The sequence below is a fragment of the Quercus robur genome, chromosome 5, assembly GCF_932294415.1.
Source record: "Quercus robur chromosome 5, dhQueRobu3.1, whole genome shotgun sequence".
NCBI classification, from domain to species: domain Eukaryota; kingdom Viridiplantae; phylum Streptophyta; class Magnoliopsida; order Fagales; family Fagaceae; genus Quercus; species Quercus robur.
Genome location: NC_065538.1, coordinates 23561637 through 23579360, shown reverse-complemented (window position 1 = coordinate 23579360; position 17724 = coordinate 23561637). Strand labels below are relative to the sequence as shown.

Here is a 17724-nt window from a genome sequence, read left to right as displayed (position 1 = left end):
GTCACTGTATTGTACCCATACCTATACCCATTCCCATAACCGTGCTTCCTAGTATTTTCTACTTATGTTGTGTATAAGCATATATTTTTGTTTATTTTAAGTTTTCAAAATAAATAACTATCAAATCCTTAAAAACATGATCTAAAACACCCAAGAAGGTAACTGGACCTCTTGTATAAGCCATGACTCTAGCATTTCTATATTAATGACCAAAACTCACCAGCAAGATATTGAAGGGCAGCTGAAACACGGAATATTGATGGAATTGCAGATAGATCCCTGGAACCAGCTCTTGCAGTCAATAAAGCCGCACTCTTTCTGCAGCAGCAACAGCTTCATGTCCAGTAGATTCATTAGCCCCCATGGACTCCAAGATTGCCTGATGCAATTAATAGATAGGTCCAACAGCTCATGGATTCATGTTTTTACAGAAAATTTCAGGGGCTCAAAATCATAAAGAAAACTTGAATCCCATAAATATATGACATCATAATTAGTTACTAGTAATCAATTATAGGAATCCCATTAGGCCATGACAACATTATCAACATCCAACTTGAATGTCAATGTATCACAGAATTGACAAGATATTATCAATGGTTTTTTTTATAAGTGGCAGAATGATATCTATGGTATTTGGACCACAAAAAACTTTATAGCTCAAGCCAATCAATGATAGGTATCAGGTCTTGCAAAAGATGCAAATTGCTTCGTTGCAGGCAATGGTTAAGAAAAACATTCACAAGTTTTACAAATTGTATCTCAAGAGCCATGAGGAACCTAACAATGGCAATACATCACCACTTTCAGAATAAAGGAATCTTTCTCTAGTTTAGGATGTTCAGTAGTTCCATGAGTTCAAGGAAAAATAATAATTTCTCACACTGAGGGAAAGATTATTCAATTAGCATAAGTTTATATGCTAAAAAAAAGAACGCAACTTTAGACGTGTACAGTGAGGTAGCATTAGCAATTCCAATTCATCACTAGCACTGGGCATGGCTTAGAATCGTGAGACCAAAGAACCCATCCTTAGAACCTCTTGATGCATATTATTTTCTTTACAAAAACTTATTAGAATTATTTTATTATAGATTTTTTCGTTCATGTCTGACTTAGGCACAATAAGCAAACCTTAGTATGATCCACTATTACTCTGTGACCATGAAATGATTCTCATCTAACTCTGTTACATATTCATAACCTACTCTTCTCTACTTCAACAGATTTGAACAATTGAGTCTCACCTAAAAAAAAAAAAAAAAAAAAAAAAAAAAGGGTCTAAAACTACTACAAAAATCAATGACTGTTAATTAGCAATTATAGTTACCTATAAAAAAAATGTTAGATTATAATATGGCATAGTTGATTACCAGCAATATCCATAGGCCATACTCAATGAGAATAATATACAGATTACCTGTGGGATTGACGGAAGCATGTAGAGGCTATTATCAGGACTTCGAAAGAAAGCAGAAACTTATTTATCAATAAAAACTTTTGCACCATTGGAAATTTTCACGACAACTAAGCAAGCAGGAATTATAGTGCTGGACGCATACTCCCTCACATCTTATGGCTGCTGATTCCAGAATGCAGCGGCATCCTACAAGATTAATGAAATTACCAGAAAATCATTTATGACAAATAAAAAGCTATACACTGTTGGAATTATGTTGCTTAACTAAAAAAACAGCAGCCAAAAACGCAAAAACGTATCCATATTTTAATATAAATATATCGCCACAAGACATAAATGATTTGATGAATAAGATACAAAACATCAATGGAAAAATGAATATAAAATCCCAGATACGTATTGTGAGCCCCCTGGCTGTATATAGAAAACAAACTAAAAAAATGTTCCCTGTTTGTTTTTGGTTGGTAAGCTAATGTTGTGCCTGGATGAGGAATTTTGAAATGGAATTTTACTTAAAGTTCTTTGGGAATTTCTAATGTTCATTTACTTTGTTTGGGTTAACAAGAGAATAATACCAAAAAAAAAATCCTTTGGATTTTTCAAATATCTAAAACCAAAGCCTAAAATCCATGCAGAGAGGTACCCTTAAAAAATTATAATTTAAATTGTGGCGGGCCCATGTGTGAGGTAGTTGGCTAATTTGTGAAATTTTGTTGTGTGCCTAGCTTTATTAAATTTCTCAATGCTATACAAAATAAATAAGACCATCCAATTTCTACGGAACAACAAAATATGCCCTAACAATGCCTCCAAACAGTAAAGTTGAGATATCATACCATGTTAGCCTTAAGAAGAGCAGTATATATTGTTTCAAGTTCAGATCTTCAGGCATCAAACTCTTCAATCTTCTTCCATTTCTTTTTTAAAGAATCTTCAGCTTCTTTCCTCTCTGCACATAGTTTATTCAAACGCTGTACTTCAACCATCAGTGTGTTCAAGCTAGTCCTCAACCCTACAGCTTCTCGCTCCTTGGCCTAGACCACCAACTGCACCAACAAAGAAGCATAATATGAAGCAGCCCAACTAAAACCACTCAATAAATCAAAAAACAACAGTTGACATTCCCTCCATTCTTTGCATATAAAATTTGAAATAATTTCCAGCCCATCAAAAACTTAATAAGAATTTAAAGCTAAAAAAGGTACTTATTAAATTATTACCTCATATCTTGCATACTTTCTGTATTTAGTACACAAAATAAATTTAATGTGAGTCTACAATGGTTCTTTATTCAACAATCAAGAAATGCACCTCAAGCTAATGTGCAACAAATTGGTCTTTTCACACATAGCAAGTGAATCAAGATACAATCTTTTACCATGTTTTACAACGTAAAGATTTGAGTAAAAATAATTCCATATCCAAGAATCAATCTCTTGTAGTCGGTTCCATCTTTCTTATTGTTCTTCTCCCTTATTTCCAACATCTCAGTCAGGCTTAAGTTATCTACATCAGATACTGGAGAGCAACTGTCCTCTCCGACCATATCGAGCTCAGATTGATCAGACTATTTTATTTGACATTGCTTGACAAAGAAATGCTTCTCACTTCTCCAAAGATTCAATAAGGATAGCCTCCCACTTACCTCTGTCATCTAAAACTGACAACAAGGCACACACAAATCTATAGCTACAGTTGAATAATTAAAACCAATACATTGTGTGGAAATTGAACTACCATGTGATTAATGAAAAGACACTTATTTTGTGCACTACTTATAAACCTGTCAACAATAGAGTAAGGGAAGACCCAGTAAATTGATGATGAAACCACAATTGTTGAACCCAAATCCAATTTGAAAAGATGATGATATGGTAAGAAGCAAGAAGAATGTCCCTAAATCATCATATTTCATTTTGGTTTCACCAAATATCATAAGTAACGAAGAAACATTCACTATTGAACAGAGTTATAGTATGTAGGGCTGCAGATCTTTCATTAAGAGGTCACTTGCCACACACAGGAAAAAAAAAAGCACTTCAAAATTAAGAACATTGCTATAATGGTCTATAGATTACCTCTACTCTGATACTAGATTCAGCAAGAAGAAGATAAGTTAGAGCCACTAATGCATTCAACTTTTATTCTAAGCTGAAATCAGAATATTCACCTTCCATCAATCCTAACATAGATACTCAGCATGTTATTTCATGGTTCATATACTAAAGTTTTCTTGAATTGGAATTTCCTGATTCACAAGCCAAATCATTGTTGTCGCTACATGGACCACAGTCATTGGCGTCATCATCAACACTTCCAGAGTCCTCAGTGTCAGATTGAAATTCTTCAACCTCCTTTGCAACAGAACTAATACAGAGACGATAGGCAGATTATGAAATCATTTCAAATAAAGTAAGATGGAAGAGGTTTATTAGGATCTAAACAAGCAAAGACATTATGACCAAAATGTTCTTATAGAACCAAATAGTGCAAGGCAAATTAAGATCATGTGAGAGAGAATGGGAGAATAAAATAAAATCTAACAGGGTAATGAATGCCCAAAAGGCTGCTATATCAGTCTCCCATTACCTTATACCATTTCATTGTTAGGTAACTAATTTGTTAGAAAATTACAAAAGAAAATAGAACCCCATATATAGGAAGGATAAACACACCCCTAAATAACTTCCAAGCACCCGTGTTTGTGGAAAGTAGATGTAAATATCAAGAAAAGAAAAGGTCATAAGGAAGGCATTAGAGGAAAAGCAATGAAGTTCCCCTAACACATTTCAGAAGGAACCAACAAACACTTAAAGACAAATCATATTAGAACTGCAAATCCAAATTTTATATCCCAGTTAATGGTGCATTTATCCTGTAGATAAAGATTTCACATGTTATTAGATTATGAAGCCGCAGACCACAGCCAAATCATATCATTACTTCGACACATTAAACTTTCCGCAATATATTATTGTAGTGCTAAATGATCTCAACAAACCCAGCAAAAAATTTTGAAAAAAAAAAAAAGTGTACCTAAAGAATGTCAGAAGGAAGCAGCCAGTTTCAAACTTGACCTTTGGGGGCTTAAATAGTCATTCGAAAATGAAAACCCCTCCTACTTTTAAATAACAACTAGTATAGTAGTCACTCATTTTAATTCATGCCTGGGATTCCATAAAAGGCCATAGATTGGGGCTCTATCTGTATCATATGCTATACAAGGATCTTATGAGAATTGAGTAGTTCCTTAAAAAGGCCTAAGCTTTGTGGCTCTTGGTTCTGCATATATATTTTTCAGGCCTTTGGCTCACTGGGGTCACCATGCCCTTCGACCTTCTTGGTTTATCTAGTCTATCCAGTTGCCAACAATATCAACAAAATTATAAGGTAAAATAAGACATGTTTTAACATTAATTTTTCAAAGAGGAAAGACGCAGCAAATAATTGTCAACCAACTCTGTAAAGCCCTCCAAAAGCAAGATAGTTCATTCTAATAAATCGTTATTGAGATGTGGCATCATAGAATCACAATTCACCAAAGAATGGATATTCCTTAAGTTAAAGCAATATAAACAGGACAATATGCATACCTGTTGCATATCAAATCCACAATTATCTGCAAAACACAGTAGGAACATTACTATTTCCAATTAACATCAATTCATTAGACTATTAGACATAATGAATAGTCTAATTAAATTGTAATTGAATCCAAACTACCAAATCTTCACTTACCGGAATCAAATTGTGAGTTCAAAGATAGCGTTTGGTTGCACAAATTTTTTTTTTTTGAAAAACCTTATGTTCTTTACCAATAACAAAAAGAAAAACCCATCTCAATTATAGACAGATTTAGGTTAAGTCACAAGGTTCTTACCATTAAGGCCATCAAGTCAGATTGCAACCTGTTTCATAAGACAATAACAAAGAACCCTACAAACCCCATAAAATAAAAAATAAAAATAAATAAAAAAATAAAAGCCAATTCAAATATTCAAGTTTTCAAAATCTATATTCTCAGAGATTCAAAAATAAACAAAAAGCCAATACCCTAAAAACCCCCATCTAGCTTTTTAAGTAACCCTTTTACATACAAACTCAAAAGAAACAAAAACCCAATAACCCATAACAAATAGACAAACCCAGACCCCAAAACAACCCATTAATCCTCTAAGAAACCTTTAACAAACAGCTTGCCTACATACATTCAATAATCATACAAACTGAAGAAGAAAAATTAAAGCCCATAGTTCATCCGGATTAATCCAGCACCATTCAAAACAAAAAACGTCAACCAAGAAGCAAATTCGATGAAAAACATCAATTGGGCAGTCACAATTATATGGAGATTGTAATAGAAAATCTCAACCACAAATGAAAAGAAAAACAGCCTCAACTTAAAAAACAAAATTCCTATATCAAAACCAATCCACCCACAATACCCAAACCAAATCACATTTAACACACAATAAAAAAAAGACAAGAAAAAACATTACCAGTAGCGGCTCCAGCCATCTCACAGGGGAAGAATGAAACTATAAATCAAGTCAATTGAAATACCAAAGCATAGCATAACAAGTTTGATTTGCACTTTTTCCCTTCAATGCATTTTTCTCATGCAAAAAGACACAAAGAGACTACAAATGGATACAATGGTTAAATGTTTATAAAGTGTGAGAAGAATGTCATTTGAAAATTTATTGCCCTGGTAGGAAATTCTTTTCATGTGAACATGTAAAATCAACCTAACGGCTGACATGTAGAATGCATAAACATAGGGGCAAGTAAGAACATATAATATATGAATGCATGGGCATTGGCATGTGAGGTGCATGAACATGCGAGCATAGAATATAATCTATCCTAAATGATGACAAATGAATGTATTGATATGTGAGAATGTGACCACATATAGTCTACCCAAGCATGTGATTACATGGCAAATGGTTAGGAAACTAAATTGCAATTTTTCCGAAGCATAGAATAACATGTCAGTCCTTAGCTTAAACCCTAAAGCATGGACATCTAAGCATGTGAGCATAGAATATAATTAGTCCTAAGTGAGAAAATATGATATATGAATGCATGGGCATGTGAGGTGCATGAACAGAGGAGCATAGAATATAATCTATCCTAAGTGATGACAAATGAATGCATGGATATGTAAGCATGGGACCACATATAGTCTACCTTATCAAATGACATGTGAAATGCATGGGCATGGAGCAATTTATACTAGAAAATAACATTAGAGTATAACCAAGCATGTGATTGCATGTCATTGGCTAGGAAAGTAAATTACATTCTTGAATTAAATACAACCAACCTCATTCCAAAGCATAGCATAATAAGTTCGATTTGCACTTTTTCCCTTCAACACATTTTTCTCATGCAAAAAGACACAGAGACAACAAAGGGATGCAATGGTTAAATGCTTATAAAGTGTGAGAAGAATATCATTTGACAATTTTATTGTCCTTGTAGAAAATCTTTTTTATGTGAATATGTACAATCAACCTAAGGGCTGACATGTAGAATACATAAACATAGGGGCAAGTGAGAACATATGATATATGAATGCAAAGGCATGTGAGGTGCACGAACATATGAGCATAGAATATAACCTATCCTAAGTGATGACAAATGAATGTATGGAAATGTGAGCATGTGACCACATATAGTCTACCCTATGACATGACATATGAAATGCATGGGCATGTGAGAAATTTATGATAGAAAATAACATTAAAAAGTACAGATAAGCATGACAATGTCTAGGAATGTAAATTTCATTCTTGAATTAAATACAACCAACCTCATTCAAAAGTGTATCATAACATGCTCAATTTGCAGTTTTGGCTTACCTCCAGTACTTTTTTAACTAGAATCTCCTTTTGTTTTTATAAGAGACTACCACGTTACCCACTAATTAAATAAAATGTGGAGATTAAAATACACTATCACTTGTAGATTTAAAACAAAAGGACATGTCCAGTTAAAAAAATACTTGAGGTAAGCCAAACTTTGCAATTTTTCCCTTCAACATATTTTTCTCATGTAAAAAGACACAAAAAGACAATATAGGGATGCTATGGTTAAATGTTTATAAACTATGACAAGAATGCGATTTGACAATTTTTGTTTTCTTGTGGGAAATCTTTTTTATGTGAACATGTACAATCAACCTACATGTAAAATGCATAAACATAGGGGCAAGGAAGAATGTATGATATATGAATGCATGAGCATGTGAGGTGCATGAACATTTGAACACAAAATATAATCAATCCTAAGTGATGACAAATGAATCCAAGGATATGTGAGAATGTGAGATGACAAGTGAAATGCATGGGCATTTATGCAATTTATGCTAGAAAATAACATTAAAGAGTATAGCTAAGCATGTGATTGCATGACAATGGATAGGAAAGAAAATTGCACTCTTGAATTAAATACATAGAGACAACAAAAGGATATAAAGGTTAATTGCTCACAAATGGATATTTTTAGAATTTGACATTTTACAAATTTTAGAAGCATGTGAACATGTACAATCAACCTAAGGGATGACAAGTAGAATGCATAAACATATGGGCAAGTGAGAACCTATGATATACGAATGCATCAATATGTAAATTGACTGGATATATGGATCTAAAACACTAAACCCTAACATCTTAAACCCCAAATGTTGAACCCTATACCCTAAAGCATGAAACCTAAAACCCTAAACCCTAAAGCATGGTCATGTGACCATATGAGCATATAATATAATCAGTCCTAAATGAGAACGTATAATATATGAAAGGATGGGCTTGTGAGGTGCATGAACTTGTGAGGTGCATGAACGTGTGATCTATCCTAAGTGATTGCAAATGGATGCATGAATATGGGAGAATGTGAGCACATATAGTCTACCCAAGGAGATGACATGTGAAATGAATGGGCAAGTTAGCAATTTACACTAGAAAATAAAATTAAAGAGTTTAACTATGCATGTGATTCGTGGCACTGGCTAGGAAAGTAAATTGCATTATTGAATTAAATACAACCAACCTCATTCAAACCATAGCATAACAAGTTCAGTTTGTACCTATCAAAAAAAAAAAAGTTTAGTTTCCACTTTTTCCCTTCAACATATTTTTCTTAAGCAAAAAGACACAAAGAGACAACAAATGGATACAATGGTTAAATGTTTATAAAGTGTGAGAAGAATGTCATTTGACAAATTTATTTTCTTGTAGGAAATCCTTTTTATTTGAACATGTACAATCAACATAAGGTCTAACATGTAGAATGCATAAACATAGGAGCTAGGAAGACCATATGATATACGAAAGCATGAGCATGTGAGGTGCTTGAACATGTGAGAATAACATATAATTTATACTATGTGATGACAAATGAATAAATAGATATGCTAGCATGTGACCACATATAGTCTACCCTATTAGATGACATGTGAAATGTACAGGCAATTGAGCAATTTGCGATTGCAGGGCAATGGCTAGAAGTGTGGGCCCCACACGCGAGGACGCATGTGCTCATAAGGGGGGTGACCATACTTCACCATGAGGCTCATTTCCTTGACAACAGAAACATGGAAGATTAAAATTCAAAAATTAAATATCACACATATCAGAAGGTCTACTGAACAACAGAAGATTTGTACAAGGGATACTCAATGTGAATTAGATGGTAATTAAGCAAAACTCTTGAAGCCTCTTCTTTACAAGGGCATCGGGCCACGGCTTACAAGAGAGATATATCTAGTTAACCAAATTTTCTTGTCATGCGTAACACATTTTTTCCCTAGTGGGATTGAGGGACAAGAACTCTATTCATCAAACCTAAGGGCAATAACTTTGTCTCCATAAGTGCATGGAAAGATTTTCAACATAGTTTGGGATTTAATCGATGTCAAAAATTGATATTGATTTTTAAGACATACTTTTTTAGAGATTAAGTATGTAACCCATTTACTTAATAAACCTATGAATTTGTGTATGGGTATAAAGTCTTTTCTTTTTTGGCTAACAAGGTGTCCAAAACTCATGAGCACATAACCAATTCCCAAATATGGACAACCTCTTATGCACTAATGGATAAAGATGAACTCAAGACTTTATGGTGAGAAATCATGAGTTCAAGGAACCCGTAGACCCACCCTGTGGAGCTGTATGAGTATAATGCCAAGATTGTCTGACTTTCTAAACCCAAGGTCCCAAAGTAGAGTTTGAGTTAGACCACATAGATGTCCAAACCACACTTTGGCAGCAAAGAGCCGTAGACCCACCCTGTGGAGCTGTATGAGTATAATGCCAAGATTGTCTGACTTTCTAAACCCAAGGTCCCAAAGTAGAGTTTGAGTTAGACCACATAGATGTCCAAACCACACTTTGGCAGCAAAGAGTACAAAATTAAAAGTTCAACCAAAACTTTCTTCTTGTTGCCATTAAAAGACTTTCTTTACTTTTTTGCACATGTTCAAATCTTTTGAAATAAAAAATAATCTTATTTCTCATTAGTGATCAAATTCATATGATAAGAAACCAATTAAGGGGTACCATCTACAACATCTAAACATAATTTTGTTTTTTATAGGGAAATTTATTTAAACAGAAATTATGATTTATCACACCAATAGGCGTCCATTTGGGCTGCATTTGTAAGCCAACTTATTGCTAATTTTTCCTACTATTTGTTGGCCCCACGTGAGTCACCTACTTATTTTATTTAACTTTTACCTTTTATCTATACTACTTTCAGCAAAAGGTATTCAGAAAAAATGAGATAAACTGTTTCCAAACGGACACTTAAATCAGGTGCAAACTATATCTATCATAGAAGAAAAAATAACATTCATAAAACTAACATAACCAAACTATATCTATCATGTTGCTTTCCACTTACACCTCTACTGCATTGCGATGCCCTTGTGCAAATAGATTTTATATATTTTGGTTTACTTCCATAAATCTGTCTACCAAAAGAAAGAGACAACTCAAACATGTCTTTTTTCTTCCCTATGGTGTATAGTGATAAAAAAGTAGACATTTGATGAAAAGAATTAAGAAAACTACAAATTTTTAGTTGCAAGCAGACTTCTAATCATAGTCATAGTAAGTATGGTATATCTAAGACCTATAAGATAAAATCTGCAAAATATAAAGAAGGAAGAAGCATTAAAAAAATTGAAAATTAAATAGAAGAGACCTACCCAAACTCTTTTTTTCTTTTTTTAAATAAGTGAAGAGACCTACCCAAACTCATTAGGAACCAACTACCAAATCCTCATCTTCTTTCTTGGTGGGCTCAGAAAGCTACCACCCACCCACACACACATGCACAAATAAAAAGTCAAAAAGTACACGTGAAAATTTGTAGAGACAGTGTAATGAGAGTGGCCAGGATAAAAAAAGTAGGGCATGACAACTTTCAAAAAATGTCAAGTAAAATTTTTTCTCAAGTACCTAAATCATTTTGAATGATTTTGGTTGTCTTGGAAAGATGGACGAGGTTTTTTAAGATCTAAACAAGCAAAGACATTATGAGCAAAATGTTATTATAGAACCAAATAGTGCAAGGCAAATTAAGATCGTGTGAGAGAGAATGGGAGGATAAAATAAAATCTAACATGGTAATGAATGCCCTAAAGGCTGCTATATCAGTCTCCCATTACCTTATATAAAATTTCATTGTTAGGTAACTAATTTGTTAGAAAATTTAAAAACAAAACAAAACCCCATACATAGGAAGTATAAACACACCCCTAAATAACATCCAAGCACCAATGTTTGTGGAAAGTGGATGTAAATATCAAGGAAAGAAAAGATAATAAATTTAACCACCCCCACAAGGAAGGTGTTTGAGGAAAAGCAATGAAGTTCCCCTAACACATTTCAGAAGGAGCCAACAAACACCTAAAGACAAATCATATTATGAAGCCAAATTGATTCCCCTACTCACTAGAACTACAAATCCAAATTGTACATCCTAATCCTGTAGATAAAGATTTCACATGTTATCAGACTATGAAGCAGCAGACCACAGCCAAATCATATCATTACTTCGACGCATTAAACTTTCAGCAATATATTATTGTACTGCTAAATGATCTCAACAAGCCCAGCAAAAAAAATTGAAAAAAATAAGTACCTGAAGAATGTCCAAGCAAATATTTCCCTAGACATCCACATTGGGAAGGAAGCAGCCGGTTTCAAACTTGAACTTCAGGGGCTTAAATGGGTAGTCATTTGAAAATGAAAACCCCTCTTACTTTTTAAATAACAACTAGTCTAGTAGTCTCTCATTTTAATTCAAGCCTGGGATTCCATAAAAGGCCATAGATAAACTGGGGCTCTGTCTGTATCATTTGCTATACAAGGATCTTATGAGAATTGGGCAGTTCCTTAGAAAGGCCTAAGCTTTGTGGCTCTTGGTTCTGCATAGATATTTTTCAGGCCTTTGGCTCACTCGGGTCACATCGAGCCCTTGGGCCTTCTCGGTTTATCCAGTCTATCCAGTTCAACTATCCTTAAAAAACTACCAACAATATCAACAAAATTATAAGGTAAAATAAGACATGTTTTAACATTAATTTTTCAAAGAGGAAAGAAGCAGCAAATAATTGTCAACCAACTCTGTAAAGCCCTCCAAAAGCAAGATAGTTCATTCTAATAAATCGTTACTGAGATGTGGCATCACAGAATCACAATCTACCAAAGAATGGATACTTCTTAAGTGAAAGCAATATAAACAAGACAATATGCATACCTGTTGCATATCAAATCCACAATTATCTGCAAAACACAGTAGGAACATCACTATTTCCAATTAACATCAATTAATTAGACTATTAGGCAGAATGAATAGTCTACCAAGAAAATGTAGGACCAAACCCATCAAGACTTGTTCCAAACGCATCATAATTTGGTACATTTGAACCAGATGCTTCCATATCAGTAAACCTTCACAGGTAAAGCGGGGACAAAACAATTTAAAACCAGGATTTACAATGTAAAAATCCAGAAGGCAAAACTATGCTTTGATACATTATGTTTGAACTGGTGGTAAACTTGCACCAAAACACAAACCACAGTTGAAATGTTCAAAATAGAAGCTCTTAATAGAAAAAGTAATATTAAAAAAAAAAAAAGCTGCATCAATAACTCACACACAAAGCTAACTGCTCAAAGCAACAGACAAAACATGGTGACCTTTCTTTCACTTTGATATAATTTTAATTTTTATCAAGTAACAAATAGAAAAATATATAATGATCCAAAGGGCATATATTCATGTGGACTGGAAGTAGAAGCCTAAAATAATGAAATGAAAGAAAGTAACCAAAGATTGGACAGTGAACAATAACAACAACAAAAAATAAAAACAAAGCCTTAAGATTCTTATGTACAATTTTTCAAATCCTCACTTTTTACCAAATAAGTTATAAATCCTAAACAAACAGAGACACAGACACAATCCAAAAATTTCAGAGTCAGCTATAAATCCTAAACAAACTAATCAGGGTCGGCCACATGTATTCAAATTTATCATTGCACTTCATTAATGCATTTATTTCATTTAAGTAATCAAGTATTGTCAATGAACCTTAGCAGAAAGCAACCAATTAGTTCTAAAAGAAACATTGACAGCAAAGAGCACATAATTTTTTTTTTTTTTTATGAAGAAAAAAAAATTCAAATATTGGGTTATGTTTTATTATAAAAGAAACATTATAAAAATGAACATATTTGAACTAAAACTCAAACTGAAAATGAAAAGCAAAATGTGGCAAAACAAGGAATAAAGTTAATCAAATAGTAATCAAATCCAAACTACCAAATCTTCACTTACCGAAATCAAATTGTGAGTTCAAAGATAGCGTTTGGTTGCACAATTTTTTTTTTTGTTTTGAAAAACCTTATGTTCTTTCCCAATAACAAAAGAAAAACCCATCTCAATTATAGACAAATTTAGGTTAAGTCACAAGGTTCTTACCATTAAGGCCATCAAGTCAGATTGCAACCTGTTTCATAAGACAATAACAAAGGAAACAGCATTAGAAACCCTACAAACCCCATAAAAATAAAATAAAAAGCCAATTCAAACATCCAAGTTTTCAAAATCTATATTCTCAGAGATTCAAAAAAAAAAAAAAAAAAAGCCAATACCCTAAAAAACCCCATCTAGCATTCTAAGTAACCCTTTTACATACAAACTCAGAAACAAAAACCCAATAACCCATAACAAATGGACAAACCCAGACCCCAAAACAACCCATTAATCCACTAAGAAACCTTTCAACAAACAGCTTGCCTACATACATTCAATAATCATCAACATATAATTAAAAATAAAAATGAAAACACAAATTCTTGACAAACCCAAATCAACCTTTTGAGAACAGACTGTGTATCAACGGTCAGGAGGGTTTGGTCGCCATATGTATAAAAAGACCATTCTTTAAGAACAAAAAAATGGGCTTTGTATAGAAGCACCGGTGAAGAAGAAAGAGAAGAAGCAGCGGAGGAAGAAAGAAAGAGAAAAGAGAGAAAAGAAAGAAAGAGAGAGAGAGAAAAGAGGAAAGGAAAAAGAGCCGTTGGGTGTTGTGGCTGGCTAAAAGAGGTTTAAATAACTAGTGCAGGGGCTTTAGCTGGGCTGGGCTTCTTTTTTTTTTTTTTGTGAATTTTGAATAAAGGGGTCCTAAATAAAAAATAAAAACTAATGGGCCGGATAGCATAACCCAGCCCAACCTTCTCCTTTTCTGCTGTTTGGTTATGGGTTTGTATAGCAGGTGATGTGAAAATAAGAGTTAAGTTTAGACATGCTTTAAATAGTATAATTGTTATTCCTATTGCTTACACTTGTTTATAATTTCATTTTATTATCTCGTTTCTTTTATCATCGTTGGTCTCATTATATAATTTAGCTTTAGGCCACCATGCCATTAAATTTACCACTTATTTGAATTGAAGTAATGAATTCGGTTAATAATTCGAGTGATGATGGGTTGTTTAGACAATACCCTAAGCTATCATTAGGATTATTTAATTTGTACTATATGTTAATAATGATGATGGGTTGTTTAGACCCCAAAAATACAGGTTAATTAATTTTTTGTGGTCAAGTTATTAAGTATACCAATTATGCAAGCCTTCTGGTTGTGCATGGAAACAAGGGGACATCCCAGCACAGAGGGAGAGCAAATGATGAAGATACAAGAACGGAACGAATGGATGACTCCCATCATTCATTACTTAAAAGAAAGTCAACTCCCAGAAGACAAGAATGAAGCATGAAAGGTATAGATCAGAGCTACTTGTTTCGTCCTTATTGACGACCCCCTCTACAAGCAAGGATACTCTCTCCCCTATCTCCGTTGTGTCACCAAGGAAGAAGCCAACTACGTACTTTGAGAGATACACGAAGGGGTCTGTGGCAACCACGCAGAAGCGAGATCTTTGGCAAGAAAAGCACTTAGAGTAGGATATTACTGGCCAACGCTACAGAAGGATGCATATGACCTCCTCAAAGCATGTGACTAGACTACTTCGTGAACATCCAAACGAGACCAAGTGAGCCAATGACGCCGATAACCACTCTGTGGCCTCTTGCCCAATGGGGGAATGACATAATGGGACCACATCCTATAGGAAGGAAGTAGTACAAGTTCCTCATCATCGCAATCGACTACTTCACAAAGTGGGTCGAAGCCGAGCCAACAGCAACAATCATATCAGACAATGGGAAGCAGTTCGACAACCCCAAGTTTCGAAAATTTTGCCAAGATTTAGGCATCAAAAACCACTACTATTCTCCAAAACACCCTCAAGCTAATGGTCAAACAGAAGTGATGAACAGAAGTCTGCTCAAAATTATCAAAACTCAGCTTGAAGGGGCAAAAGGGGCATGGCTAGAAGAGCTGCCTAACGTTCTATGGGCATATAGGACGACTACAAGAGTGCCAATCGAAGAAACACCATTCAAACTGACATTTAGAACTAAAGCTGTCATACCAGTGGAGATAGGATTGACAAACATCCGGGTCAAAGCATACGAAAAGTAGAGGAACCACTAAGAACTCAACAATAATTTGGATCTAATCGACGAGGTGAGAGACGAAGCTTCGAAGCAGATGGAAAAATACAGGGCAGCAATGGCCAGATACTACAACAAGAAGGTGAAGGTGAGAAGATTCAACGTAGGTGATCTCGTCTTTAGGAAGGTCTCACAAGCAACAAAGGACTCGTCCCAAGGGAAACTAGGCCCAGCATGGGAAGGGCCCTACCAAGTCATTCGCCACTCCAGAGAAGGATCATACTACCTAAAGATGTTGGACGGCCAAGAAGTACCTGTCCATGGAACATAGAACACTTAAAGAGATACTACCAGTAAGAACAGTCCCAAAGTATTCCAAAATGTTTATAATATTTACTTCCTTTTTTTTTTTTCCTTTCATTGTTATCTGCTTTACATAAATGAAGGAATATTTTGTCTCTCTATCAATAAAACATACACAGAAGTACTATTCAAGAATTATATGTACCAGATTCTTACATTACAAACCATTAGCCAAATCATCATTAATACATGACGTTTAAAAGTATTAATACGTATTAACAAACACCACTCATGCATGAAATAAAGTTATTAATACGTAACAAAATTGTCATTCATATATGACTTAAAATAATGTTGTTATTAATACATAACAAAATCGTCATTCATACATGAATTAAAATAAAATTATTAATACATAACGAAATCGTCATTCATACATGAATTAGAATAAGGTTATTAATACATAACAAAATTTTCATTCATATATGACTTAAAATAATGTTATTAATTCATAACAAAATCGTCATTCATACATGACTTAAAGTAAAGTTATTAATACATAATGAAATCGTCATTCATACATGACTTAAAATAAAGTTATTAATACATAATGAAATCGTCATTCATACATGACTTAGAATAAAGTAATACATAACAAAATTGTCATTCATACATGACTTAAAATAATGTTATTAATATATAACAAGATCGTCATTCATCTGTGGCCAAAAATAATGTTATCAATACATAACAAAAAGTGTCATTCCTACATGACCTACAAACAATGTTGTTAAAATGTCATTCATACATGACTCAGAAGAATGATGTTAGAACATAACAACATCATCACTCATACGTGACCTAAAAGAGAAGATGAAAATATATGACCTCTTCATGCAACTTGGAAATGACTTCAGTAACATTCAAAATGACAAACAAATTCCTAAATTGTGTGCTTGAAATAGATGAGCTCAAGGAAGGGGGATATAATGTCTTTGCATTGCAAAAATAAGGAAAATCCTCAAGGAAGACTAGGGAGGGAAGGATCTGTAGGGAGGCTCTCAGTTACACCTGGTATAACCCCACCCTCCATTGCCACTCTAGAAGGACGATCCTCCAAAACTTCCTTCTCCACCTCTTCCATGTCGAGTTGAGATAAGTCCACCTTAGGATATAATTAAAAATAAAAATAAAAAACCCAAATTCTTGGCAAACCCAAATCAACCTTTTGAGAACAGACTGTGTATCAATGGTTAGGAGGGTTTGGTTGCCATATGTATAAAAAGACCATTCTTTGAGAACAAAAAAAGGACTTTGTATAGAAGCACTGGTGAAGAAGAAAGAGAAGAAGCAGTGGAGGAAGAAAGAAAGAGAAAAGAGAGAAAAGAAAGAGATGAAAGGAGGAAAGGAAAAACGTTTTCAGACATGATCGATCTCATTATTTCAAAAAAAAAAAAAAAACCGGTGGAATGGCATAACAGAGCCAAGCACGTAAATGGTCAAGCAATATTGCGCTGAACAGCACTAAACTCAATTGGTTAACTGCACTTCATCATCAAAATCTGATGATGATGGGGCAGTGTTAAAGAAAGCAACATTAAAGAAAGCAGCAGTTGGATCTTTGCTAGAAGTAGCATAGCGAGTAGGATTGTTGCGCGAAGTAGCATGGCCAGTAATAGGGCTAGAGCCTGGACTGGAGCTCGAAGCAGTATGACGAGAAGTAGGGTTAGAGCTTGGACTAGAGTCCGAAGCAACATGTCCAATAGTAGGACTAGAGCCTGTACCAAAGTCCGAAGTAGTATGGCAACCGGAGCCTGTACCAGAGCCCAAAGCAACATGGTCAATTGTAGGATCAGAGTGTCTACTAGAGCCTAAAGCATGGCCGGTAGAAGGATCGAAGTTTGGACCAAAGCCTGCAGCAGCATAGACAGTAATAGGATCGGAGCCCCAAGTAG

The 17724-nt window shown here is 34.4% G+C and overlaps 1 long non-coding RNA gene across 1 annotated transcript; it reads right to left on the bottom strand.

Moving 5' to 3' along the window:
- Positions 1-225: 225 nt before the first annotated feature.
- Positions 226-7333, bottom strand: LOC126725552 (uncharacterized). The gene is made up of 4 exons (XR_007655498.1): positions 3591-7333; positions 2257-2466; positions 1421-1606; positions 226-379 (listed from the first exon to the last, which is right to left on the bottom strand). It is a non-coding gene; the product is annotated as an uncharacterized LOC126725552 (long non-coding RNA).
- Between the last annotated feature and the right edge of the window lie 10391 nt (positions 7334-17724).